Genomic DNA, 12,500 nt, shown 5'->3' with positions numbered 1-12,500 from the left:
CACTACCCTGGGTCAGAAGCAAGGCAGCAAAACACAGAATTAGCATTACAAAAAATACTAATGACGAATGAACTTAATAGGAGATAAGTAAGTAGATAAACAAATAAATAAATAATTAAATAGAAATGAATTAATTGGTACAAAATCAATTAATAAACAGATTAATATATAAACAAATGAATGAATAGATTATCACGTAAAAGACCAATATAAGCATTTTGTTATGAAAAATGATAACAGATAATACTAATGATAAATGAAAAGATTAATAGGCAAATAATTAGATATACAAATAAATGAAAAAAACAAAAACAAATAAATTAATAAATAAATAAATACAAATAAATTAGTAGCTATACATATATTTATATATTTAAGTAAACTAACGAATAAGTAAATCAATAGATAAATGAATGAATAAATAAATAAATAAATAAATAAATAAATAAATAAATAAATAAGATCAAACAGAATAGTGAGGTGAAGAAAAGTAACAAGAAAGATATAATGCTTAGTTACAGCATTAAGCTTTGCCACTTTCACTTATGCAACAAAAATATTTGTATTATAATGAGTTAAAGAGTATAAAAAGAAAGCAGACTTATTGAAGACAGATTTTACTCATTGAAAAAGATTATCCTATTAAAACACACACAAGCACATACACATACACACACACACACACACACACACACATTCACAAAACTATGAAGCAATGATTAACCGAGAGAAAAATCTGTAAATAGTTTGAGCAGCAAACGAAAAGAATTTTGAAAAGGCAAAGAAAAAGTTTTAAAGGAGTATTTAGTTCTGGAAGAAAAGAATGCAAACTAGAAAAAACGGTTTTCTCTCTGGAAATCATAAAGAGACTCGAAGAAAAAAACAAAAATGCTAAGAAAGAGCGGCCAAGTTGATAAATAGAGCGCTGTCCTTTGAGAAAGTAAAAACAAAAAAACAAAGACTAGTTCAAAGCCAAAAATAAAAATAAATATTTACGTTTTAATTCTATAACTAATTTTGAAGGAAAAAGCACTTAGAATTAATTCAACAGGTTTATAGAGTTGTCATTATAATCTAAAGTAATATTTGGAAAATCAGAATATAACTAAATTTGATTAAGAAAATAGGAAAGCATATGAACGCTTCATACAAAAGGTATATAATATCATTTTAGTTTAAATTGCTATTTGAAGAAAAAACTCTTTAGGTATATAGCTGATTCTTATGAGGAAAACAAGAGAAACAGTAAAATAAAATTCAAAAAGATTTATAGAGCTCTCTCTTTAATTCAAAGTAATATTTGAGGAAAACGCTGTCAGTATATAACTGAATTTGATGAGAAATATAAAGAAACTCGTTGAAGATTAATTTAAATTGTATGCAGTACTATCACTTTAAGTTAATACTAGATAAGAACAAATATGTAGTTGTATAACTGACTTCGACTGAAAAAAACACACCAAAAATCTATCAAAACTTCTATAGATTTTTCATTTAAATCTGAAGAAATTTTTAAAAAAGGGGGTAAAAATACACGCATGTGCTTAGGACTTTTGTGTTTTCTTTTCCTAAATGATAACCAGCATGAAGATAATAAAGAGAAAAGTGCACCATCATATTCAAGGGAGTGTATTGAACGTTAGAAATAATCTAAAAAAAGAAAGAAAAAAATCATGAAATGCATTTCACGCTTTGCCAAAAGTGATATATACGTCACAAGCAAACAAAAATGAAAATAAAAATGAACAAGCTTCAGGTGTATAGACTACCTTTACCATAATAATGACAATAATAAAATAACAATAATAACAATAATAATAATGATAGTAATAGTAATAATAATAATAATAGTAATAGTAATGATAATAATAATGGTAATGATAATAATAATAATGATAATAATAATGATAGTAATGATAGTAATAATATTAATAATAATATCAATAGTAATAATAGTAATAATAATAATAATAATAATAATAATAATAATAATAATAATAATAATAATAATAATAATAATAATAATAATAATAATAATAATAATAATAATAATAATAATGATAATAATAATGATAACAATAATAACAAAATAATAAAAAATAAAAAAGGAAAGGGAAACTAAAGCGGTTAACAGATCATATGGGTTCGATATTAGCCTATTTAAAGATTCTGAAACGAACGCCCATAAACTGCAATTCATCGATTTTTCCTCTCCACATCACAGGAGGCGACCTCAATGCAATTATCTGAATTATAGGTTGAATATGATAGGAGTCATAATGAGTTCAGAGAAAAGATGGTGACAAAGAAGACCTTTGCCCGTTTATGTAATAAGTTTGTATGTTTGTAAAGACCTTTCTAACGTATATCTAATTAGAATGATTCCAAATCTGATAGGAAAAAGAAGACCTCACCCTATTAGAATATTACGAAAAGGGGAGGAAATCTTTGAGAGAAAAGGGATTTCTAAAGGCTCCTAATTATGAAGAAAAGAAGAGCCAGGATGAATGGAGGGGTTTTGGAAGTGGGAAAATGGTTGTAAAAAAATGCTTATTACTCAAAGGAGACTGAGATATTTGTATCTGTAAATAAAAACTAACCAATTGTATGAGGTAATATAATGAAGTAAGTTGATGAATTCAAGAGTCAAATAAATGGTAATTAGGCAAGGGAAAACGTGTTATAACAACTGAAATAATAATTCATAACTGAACAGTAAAAGGGGCAAAAAGTATATGGTGAGAGGAGGATGAAGGAATGTGGAAATGAGACCCAAAAAATACGAAAACTAAGACAGAATATGTTCATTATTAAATAGGTTAAACCTTGAAGACATAAGAAACAACTAAAGAAAATACTAAAGTCACATATGAAAATTACGACAGAAGCGGAAGGAATTTACTCCACAAAGATATATCCACAATTACTAAAACAAATATAAAACTCAATGCACAGATGAAATATGGAAAAGACGAACAAATCATTATGGCGCAAGAGAATTCCAACGATAAACAAGACAAGTTTGAAAAGGCCACCACATATACATTAAGCTTAATTATTCAATTTCATAAATATTTCAGAATGTTCTACCCAGCAGGCCCGAGCCCATTCTAAAGATACACGATTTGTTAAGAAATAAAACATTTACGACATACAGAAATATATTCAGGTCATGTTTCCATCGCATAGAATTCAGTACATCTTTGAAATGGAGAAGATTTATGGCTGCATGTGCATTTCAAATCGAATGGATAAAAACGCAATGACGAGGATGGAGTATTTGCTTAGGCTGAAGCCTTCCAGATCAGCCTTAATTGTAATGGCTACAAATTAGTAAACTCTTAATGAAAGCTGAGGGGAGGATATCATCAGTAAGGTATAGATCCTATGCAAATATCGTACGTATTTCAGGAACACAAACAGAATCAGAGGCGTCTACTATGTTTTACATTTTTTTTTAGCTTTTATAATTCTTCACTTCGTGGACATCTATCACATTTGTTTTATATATAGATGAGTAAAAGGGTGAATATTGATTTGACTTACGTTTATTGTGCGAGGCTTCCACAACTACTCATTTTCTACAAACACAGAGAATAAATTCTCACATTTACCTTATTTTCTATATAGACACCTATATATAGCATATCCAAATATTCCTGTATCAGTTTCTATAAACACAGGATTTATTTTTCAAGATTACTGTCTTTTTGTGTGAAACTACACTCCTGGATGAAATTAGAAAAATTCATGTTTCAATTTCGTTTCAGTTTGAAGCATTGATCAAATTCAGTGACTCTGTCGAAATTTAAAATATTTTGGTTGTAACTCACACATGTAAAGGATTTTGTTTTTCTAATTATCTCAATCAATCAACTTCTGCAATTGCTTGTATACATTAGCACCGTTTGTGATTACCAATGAGAAATAATTAGACAGTTTATTGTTTTTTCTGTTTCCGTTTGCAATTTCATTTGTAAAACAGAGTAAAGTTAATCACTCACTGATGCTGTTCAGAATACTTTTTCTTTTTTTTTACACGTAAAACCGCAAAAACTTCATGAAGTTTCAGTTTAAGCAACACAGACTTCAGGAGGTTTCAGTACTCATTAATCACCACAACTAGAGCACCCAACTCTCTTCAAGTTTTCTTAAAGAAAACATCCTTCACACGACCAAAGTACATTTTCAGCCAATTTTGACAACGCCAACCACATTTTCACACATTTATATATCCACGAATACCGACACACTACTTTTGACAAACTTTTTTTATATTTTCCTTGGCTGCCTCATCTTCAATCTAGGTAGCATCACAAAGTTCCATGATATGCTGAACGAAACGGTCTTACATAGGCAGAAGTCTTAAACGAAAAATGGGAAAAATTTCTTCTTCTTTTTCGGAATTAGAATAGCTTCATTTGCGGAGAAAAGAAATGAGAAGCTATACCAGTGTGCCCAGCCCTGTTACAAAGCCTCCACTGCACAAACCTTCCATCACATGGAACCGAATTACGTCAAGAACCTTAGGAGGAAGAACACGCACACTGGAACGCAACTGAAGAGCCTGGAGCACTAAAAACACGTACATTCAAAGCCCACGTATGCAGAGGATCGCGGACGGCCGTCGCGGATTCACCTCTCACCCCAGCCAGCTGGCGGGACACTGACAGTCCCGCCTCTTACCTCCTGCTCCGTTGGCTCGACGGGAGGAGGAGGAGGAGGAGGAGGCAGTAGAGTAGGAGGAAGACCAGGAGGAAGAGAACGAGGAGTAGGAGGAGCGAGGAGGACAAAGAGGACTACGATGATGAGGAACAGAAGGCCGAGGAGAAATAAGACGGAAAGAGGAGGAGAGGGTAAGGGTGAATAGTGATGACTAAAAGAGAGAAGAGAGAGAAAGAGAGTTAGATAGAGAGGGACAAGGGGATAGAGAATAGGAGAGACACTAGATGGGACAGAGGTGACAGGAAAGGGAAGGGGGAAGGAATGTCAAGATAAATAAGAAAGTGGGAATAAGGAGAATGAAGACGTAGGACATTAACAATAAGACAAAGTAAAAACTGGGACAGAGAGATAGAAGAGACTGAAAGAAGGAGAAAGAGAGAGAGAGAGAAAAAAAAAAAAGAGAGAAAGAGAGAACAAAAAAGTCATGGAGCGTATCCTTATTCAAGAGAAACTATGACCAAAATCAGAAAATAAGAAATACATGAAAATTGGACAAAAAATGAGAGAGAGAGAGAGAGAGAGAGAGAAGGGAATGAAAAAGAAAAGAGGAAAAGAGTGGATTTGGAGAAAGGGGACAAGAGTGTGGAAGCAACCTGCCAAAGTATGAAAATAGAAATTAAAGTTTGCGAACAGAGAAAGAAGTAAGACAAAAAAGCAAGCAACGCCCTACGGAAGACAGTGAGGGCAAGTATGGGAGAAAGGAAGCGGGATTAGAAATGGAAAAAGAAATGGAGAGAGAGAAATAAAGGGAAATAGATAAATGGATGAATAGATAGAAATAGAAATGGGTGGAGATATAGGGAAATGAATATATAGATAAATATAGAGAGGTAGAAATAGATAAATGAAGATAGATGGATAGATAGATAGATAGATAGATAGATAGATAGATAGATAGATAGATAGATAGATAGATAGATAGATAGATAGATAGATAGATAGATAGATAGATAGATAGATAGATAAATGAAGATAGATGGATAGATAGATAGATAGATAGATAGATAGATAGATAGATAGATAGATAGATAGATAGATAGATAGATAGATAGATAGATAGATAGATAGATAGATAAATAGAGAGATAGATAGGTAGATAGATAGATAGATAGATAGATAGATAGATAGATAGATAGATAGATAGATAGATAGATAGATAGATAGATAGATAGATAGATAGATAGATAGATAGATAGATAGATAGATAGATAGATGAATAGATAGATAGATAGATAGATAGATAGATAGATAGATAGATAGATAGATAGATAGATAGATAGATAGATAGATAGATAGATAGATAGATAGATAGATAGATAGATAGATAGATAGATAGATAGATAGATAGATAGATAGATAGATAGATAGATAGATAGACAGAGAGAGAGAGAGAGAGAGAGAGAGAGAGAGAGAGAGAGAGAGAGAGAGAGAAAGAGTGGAGAGGATATTTTGATGAATAACGGCACAAGGGTTTCATAGAAGAGAATGTAGTGAGAGAGACAGGGTAGGAGGTAAGGATGAAGTGCGGAAAAGATAAAGAAAAGAGAAAAGGGGAAGAGAGGAGCGAGAGTAAGAGGAAATGAAGAAGGGAAGGCCAGGGAGGAAATTGTGCGGGTAAGAAAGAAAGCGAATGTCCATGACTAGGTGGATGGGAAGGGAAGGAAAAGGAGGAGGAGGAGGAGGAGGAGGAGGAGGTAGAGGAGGAGGAGGAGGAGGTAGAGGAGGAGGAGGAGGAGAAGGAGGGACGAGGAGGAGGAGGAGGAGGAGGGACGAGGAGGAGGAGGAGCTCGGGTAAAGGAGTTCGAAAAGAGGAAGAGCGAAAGAATGAGGAGGAAAAGATAGGGAGAAAAGAGGAGAATGAGAAATAGAAGGAAGAGGAGAGGGAAGAGGGAGAGGAGTTCGAAAAGAGGAAGAGTTAAAGAATGATGAAGAGAGGGAAGAGGAGATAAAGAGAGAGAAGAGGAGAATGAGGAATAGAAGGAGGAAGAGAGGGAAGAAGAGAAAGAGAAAGAGAATTAGGAAGAGAAAGAAGAGGAAGAGGAGTTCAAAAGGAAGGAAGAGCAAAAATGAGGAAGACAGGAAAGAAGTGGAGGAAGAGAATGAGGAAGTAAAGGAAGGGAAAGAGAGGAGTTTAAAAAGAAGGAAGAGGAAGATAATGAGAAAAAGAGAAGAAGGAGAAACAAGGGAAGAGAAGGGAAGAGGGAGAGGAGTTCAAAAAGAAATAAGAGGAGGAGAATGAGGAGGACAGGAAATGGTAGAAGGTGGAAGAGAATGAGAAAAAGAGGAAAGCGAAATAGTTCGAAAAGAAGCAAGAGAATGAAGAAGAGAGGGAAGAGGATAAATTGGAAGAGAAGAAAGAAGAGAGGGAAGAGGAAGAAGAGGAAGCGAACGAAGAAGAAAGAGATGAGGAGAAATAGGGAAGAGAAGGAGAAGAAGGAGAAGAGGAGGAGGAAGAGGAGGAAATAATAGGAGGAAGGAAAAATATGAAATAGAAGAACAGAAGGAAAAATAGTAAAAAAAGATAGGAAAATGAGGAGAAGGACGAAAGAATGGAAGGAGGAGAACCAAGAGGAAGAGGAGGAGGAGGAAGAGGAGAAGGAGGAGGAGGAGGAGGAGGAGGAGAAGATGGAGGAAGAGGTAGAGCAGAAGGAGGAGGAGGAGGAGGAGCAGCAGAAGGAGGAGGAGGAGGAGGAGGAGGAGGAGGAGGAGGAGGAGAAGGAGAAGGAGGAGGAGGAGGAAAAGATGGAAGAAGAGGTAGAGCAAAAGGAGGAGGAGGAGGAGAAGATGGAGGAAGAGGTAGAGCAGAAGGAGGAGGAAGAGGAGGAGGAGGAAGAGGAGGAGGAGGAGGAGGAGGAGGAAGAGAAGAAGGAGGAGGAGGAGAAGAAGGAGGAGGAGAAGGAGGAGGAGGAGGAGAAAGTGGAGGAGGATGCTGGCACGTGGAGTGAGACGAGTATGCTGAAGAGGAGTATAAAACAAATAAGTTGTGGAAGAGTGCTTACGAACATGAAGGGGAGTGGAAGGGTGGGGATGGTGGGGGTTGATGAGGAGGCTTAGAGCTTTCTCTGTCTTGGCTTCTTTACAGTATTTGCTCTGGCTAACGTCAGACAAAAAAGTGGAAGAATGTTGGAAAAGAAGTTGATGGAGATGACGAGTGAGCTGAAGAAGAAAAGAAAAGGAGGAGGAAAAGAAAATAGCAGAGAGCAAGGAAGAGAAAGAAATGAAGAAAAGAAGGAGAAAGAGAAGGAAGATTAGGAGAAGGAAAAGGGAGAGAGGAGGAAGAGGAGAAAGGAAAGAAGGAAGAAGGAGAAGAAAGTGGTGGAGCACAAGGAAGAGAAAGAACATGAAGAAAAGAAGGAGAAAGAGAAGGAAGATTAGGAGGAGGAAAGAGGGGAGAGAAGAGGAAGAAGGGAAAGAGAAGAAGGAAGGGGGAGAAGAAAATGGTGGAGAGCAAGGAAGAGAAAGAACATGAAGAAAAGAAGGAGAAAGAGAAGGAAGAATAAGAGGAGGAAAAGGGAGAGAGGAGGAAGAGGAGAAAGGAAAGAAGGAAGGAGGAGAAGAAAGTGGTGGAGAGCAAGGAAGAGAAGAACATAAGAAAAGAAGGAGAAAGAGAAGGAAGAATAGAAGGAGGGAAAGGGAGAGAGAAGGAAGAAGGGAAAGAGAAGAAGGAAGGAGGAGAAGAAAGTGTTGGAGAACAAGGAAGAGAAAGAACATGAAGAAAAGAAGGAGAAAGAGAAGGAAGATTAGGAGGAGGAAAGAGGGGAGAGAGGAGGAAGAGGAGAAAGAAAAGATGGAAGGAGGAAAAGAAAATAGCAGAGAGCAAAGAAGAGAAAGAAATGAAGAAAAGAAGGAGAAAGAGAAGGAAGATTAGGAGGAGGAAAAGGGAGAGAGGAGGAAGAAGAGAAAGAGAAGAAGGAAGAAGGAAATGGTGGAGAACAAGGAAGAGAAAGAATATGAAGAAAAGGAGAAAGAGAAAGAAGAATAAGAGGAGGAAAAGGGAGAGAGGAAGAAGAGGAGAAAGAAAAGAAGGAAGGAGGAGAAGAAAGTGGTGGAGAATAAGGAAGAGAAAGAACATGAAGAAAAGAAGGAGAAAGAGAAGGAAGATTAGGAGGAGGAAAAGGGAGAGAGGAGGAAGAGGAGAAAGGAAAAGGGAGAGAGGAGGAAGAGGAGAAGGAAAAAAAAGGAAGGAGGAGAAGAAAGTGGTGGAGAGCAACGAAGAGATAGAACACGAAGAAAAGAAGGAAAAAGAGAAGGAAGATTAGGAGGAGAAAAGAGGGGAGAGGAGGGAGAGGAGAAAGAAAAGCCGAAGGACAGTGAGTAGGTTATAGAAGAGGTAAAAAAATCTGAGGGATGGGAGGAGGCATAGGAAGATAACAAGAAAGAAGTTGAAGAGAAGTGAAAGGAGCAAATTGAAAAGGAAGAAGAGGAGGAAGAGGAGGAAGCCTATAGTTGAAGTTCTATATAAAAGTAGGTCTGTAGCATGAGAGACCTAAGAATGAAGGAAATATATGGAGGAAGGAAATGAGGAGGAGGAAGAGAAGGAAGAGGAGGAGGGGAAAGAATTAGAAGTAGAAGAGAAAGTAAACTATAAGATATAGATATAGATATAGATATAGATATAGATATAGATATAGATATAGATATAGATATAGATATAGATATAGATATAGATATAGATATAGATATAGATATAGATATAGATATAGATATAGATATAGATATAGATATAGATATAGATATAGATATAGATATAGATATAGATATAGATATAGATATAGATATAGATATAGATATAGATATAGATATGAAAAATAGCCTGTAGGTTGAAAGAAGGAGAATGAGGTGACGGAGTAGGAGGAAAAGTAGGAGGAGGAGGAGGAGGAGGAGGAGGAGGAGGAGGAGGAAGAGGGATATGAGGAGGAGGATTGTGAAAGGAGTTTCTAGAAAAGGTAATTCTCGGAGGGGTTGACGTAAACATGTGAACACTAGGAAGAGGGGAGTGGGTAGAAAAACGAGAGTATCAGGACGATAAATAAAATAAGAAAGAGTAAGAGGTTTAGGAGTTGTAGGAAGAGGAACAGGAATAGTAAGAGATGAACAAGGAAGAGGAAAATGGCGAAGAAGAGAAAGAGGAGGAGGAGGAGTAAGAGGAGAACTGTGATAATATGTGAACAGAGGGAAGGCATGAGTGAAGAAAAAGGTAAAGTAGGAAGAGGAGGACGAGTTGGGAAAGGAACAGGAGAAGAAAGGGAAGAGGAGGAGGAGGAGGAAGAGGAGAAGATGGATGTGGATGAGGAGAATGAATAAGAAATGAAAGAGAAGGACAGTGAGAGGTGGGTCTAGGAAAATGCGTCTGTAAATTCAAGGAAGACAAAGAAGAAGAAGGAGGAGCAGCAGTAGTAAGAGGAGGAGGAGGTGGAGGAGGAGGAGGAGGTGGAGGAGGAGGAGGAGGAGGAGGAGGAGGAGGAGGAGGAGGAGGAGGAGGAGGAAGTGGGGGGCTGTGAGAGGTGGTTATAGGAAAAGAGAGTCTGTGAGTTGAGGAGTGAGGAAAAAAGGGAGACGTCGTTGGGGGTGATGGGGTGAGAGGGGGAGAGGGATGAATTGCAAAGGGCATTCAGTGTCGAGGAGCGTGGGAGCGTATGAGTGAAGAAGAGGAAAAGAGGAAAGAGAGGAGGAGGAGGAGGAGGAGGAGGAGGAGGAGGAGGAGGAGGAGGAAGAGGAGGAGGAGGAGGAGGAGGAGAAAGGAGTAAAGAAGAGGGAAAATAAAGAGTGAGAAAGAGAGTGGGGACGAGAGTAGGATAGAAAGGGACGTGGGTATCAATGATGATGAAGGATAAGAATAGGAAGAGGAGGAGGAAAAGGAAGAAAAAGATAAATTAAGGAAATGGAATAGAGAGGATGGAAGGAAAGGAAGAGTAGGAACGAAAGTAGAAGAAAAAGGAAATGTGGGAACGGAGATGATGAAAGGGAGTAGGGGTAGAAGTAGTAGTAGGAGGAAGAGGAGGAAGAGGAAGAAGGAAGGAGAGAGAATAGAAAGAGAGGAAGGAAGGAGAGGAAGAGTAGGAATGAGAGTAGAAGAAAAAAGGGGATGTGGATACAGAGATAACGAAGGAGAGTTGGGGTAGAAAGAGGAGGAGGAGGAAGAGGAAGAGGAAGGAAGGAAAGAAAATAGAGAGAGAGGAAGGAAGGAGAGGAAGAATAAGAACGAGAGTAGAATAAAAGAGGAATGTGGAGAAGGAGATGATGAACAGGAGTAGGAGTAGTAGAAAGAGGAGGAGGAAGAGGAGGAGGGAGAGGAGGAGGAAGGAAAGAAAGAGAGTAGAAAGAGAGAGTGGAAGGAGAGGAAGAGGTGATTGCAAGGGACGTACGAGAATATGAAAATGGGGGATGATGAAGAGGAGAAGTAGTGGAAGTAAGCGGAGGAGGAGGAAGAGGAGGAGGAAGAGGAGGAGTAGATGAGGAAAGAAGAGAACAAGTGACGGAGGAGAGTTTGGGGGAGAGGGATTTAATGGAAGACAAGGAAAACAGTGAAAAAGAGGAAAAAAATGAAAATAGGAAGGATCAAGAAAGTAAAAAAAAAAAAAAAAAAAAAAAAAAAGAGAATGAAGAGAGAGAAGGGTTTAGGAAGTAAAAGAGTAGAGAGAGGAGGTGTAGGAAAAGTAAAGGATTAAAAAATAGAGTAGAAGGAGTGGATGAAGAAGAGTAAAGGGAAGAATGGAAGAAGAGGAAAAGGAGAAGAAGGAAAGAGTAAAGGTGGAATAAGAAGAATAGGAAGAGAAGAGGTATAAAGAAGGGGAGGGGATGAAGATATACGATGAGGAGAACTTTAAGAGGAAGAAGAAAAGGAAAATGAGGAAGAAAAGGAGAAATAGTAGAAGGAAGAATAGGTAGAGAAGTAGAATAGGAAGGAAAAAGAAGTAAAGGGGGAAAAAGAAGGAAAAAGGAGAACGCGATGGAAGAGATGCAGAAAGAAGAATAAAGCTGGATGAAGGAGAATAAAAGAGAAAAAGAGAAAAAGGAGAGAGAGGTGAGGGATAGCGAGATAAAAAGAGAACAGGGCAAGAGCAGGAGGAGAAGGAGAAGAGGGAGGAGAAGAAGCGGAGGGTGAAGAGGAAAAAGAAGAGAAAGTGGAAGAGGAGGACCTTTGGAAAGAGCCTTAGGGATTACTTGTGGAAGAGGAGGAGGGTTGGCACAGCGATGGAACGGGCGAAGGTGTTGTGAGGAGGAGAGGAGAAGGAGATGGAGAGGGAGGAGAAGGAGGAGGAGGAGAAGAAGAAGGAGGAGAAGAAGCGGAGGACGAAGAGGAAAAAGAAGAGAAAGTGGAAGAGGAGTCCCTTTGGAAAGAGCCTTAGGGATTACTTGTGGAAGAGGAGGAGGGTTGGCACAGCGATGGAACGGTCGAAGGTGTTGTGAGGGGGAGAGGAGGAGAAGGAAAAGGAGGAGAAGGAGAAGGAGGAGAAGAAGAAGGAGGAGAAGAAGCGGAGAACCAAGAGGAAGAAGAAGAGAAAGTGGAAGAGGAGGACCTTTGGAAAGAGCCTTAGGGATTACTTGTGGAAGAGGAGGAGGGTTGGCACAGCGATGGAACGGTCGAAGGTGTTGTGAGGGGGAGAGGAGGAGGAGAAGGAGAAGGAGGAGAAGGAGAAGGAGGAGAAGAAGAAGGAGCAGAAGAAGCGGAGGACGAAGAGGAAAAAGAAGAGAAAGTGGAAGAGGAGGACCTTTGGAAAGAGCCTTAGGGATTACTTGTGGAAGAGGAGGAGGGTTGGCACAGCGATGGAACG

This window comes from Oratosquilla oratoria, chromosome 26, assembly GCF_046742065.1.
Source record: "Oratosquilla oratoria isolate Oo_2021 chromosome 26, ASM4674206v1, whole genome shotgun sequence".
In the NCBI taxonomy this organism is placed as follows: domain Eukaryota; kingdom Metazoa; phylum Arthropoda; class Malacostraca; order Stomatopoda; family Squillidae; genus Oratosquilla; species Oratosquilla oratoria.
This window is presented reverse-complemented; position numbering follows the sequence as displayed.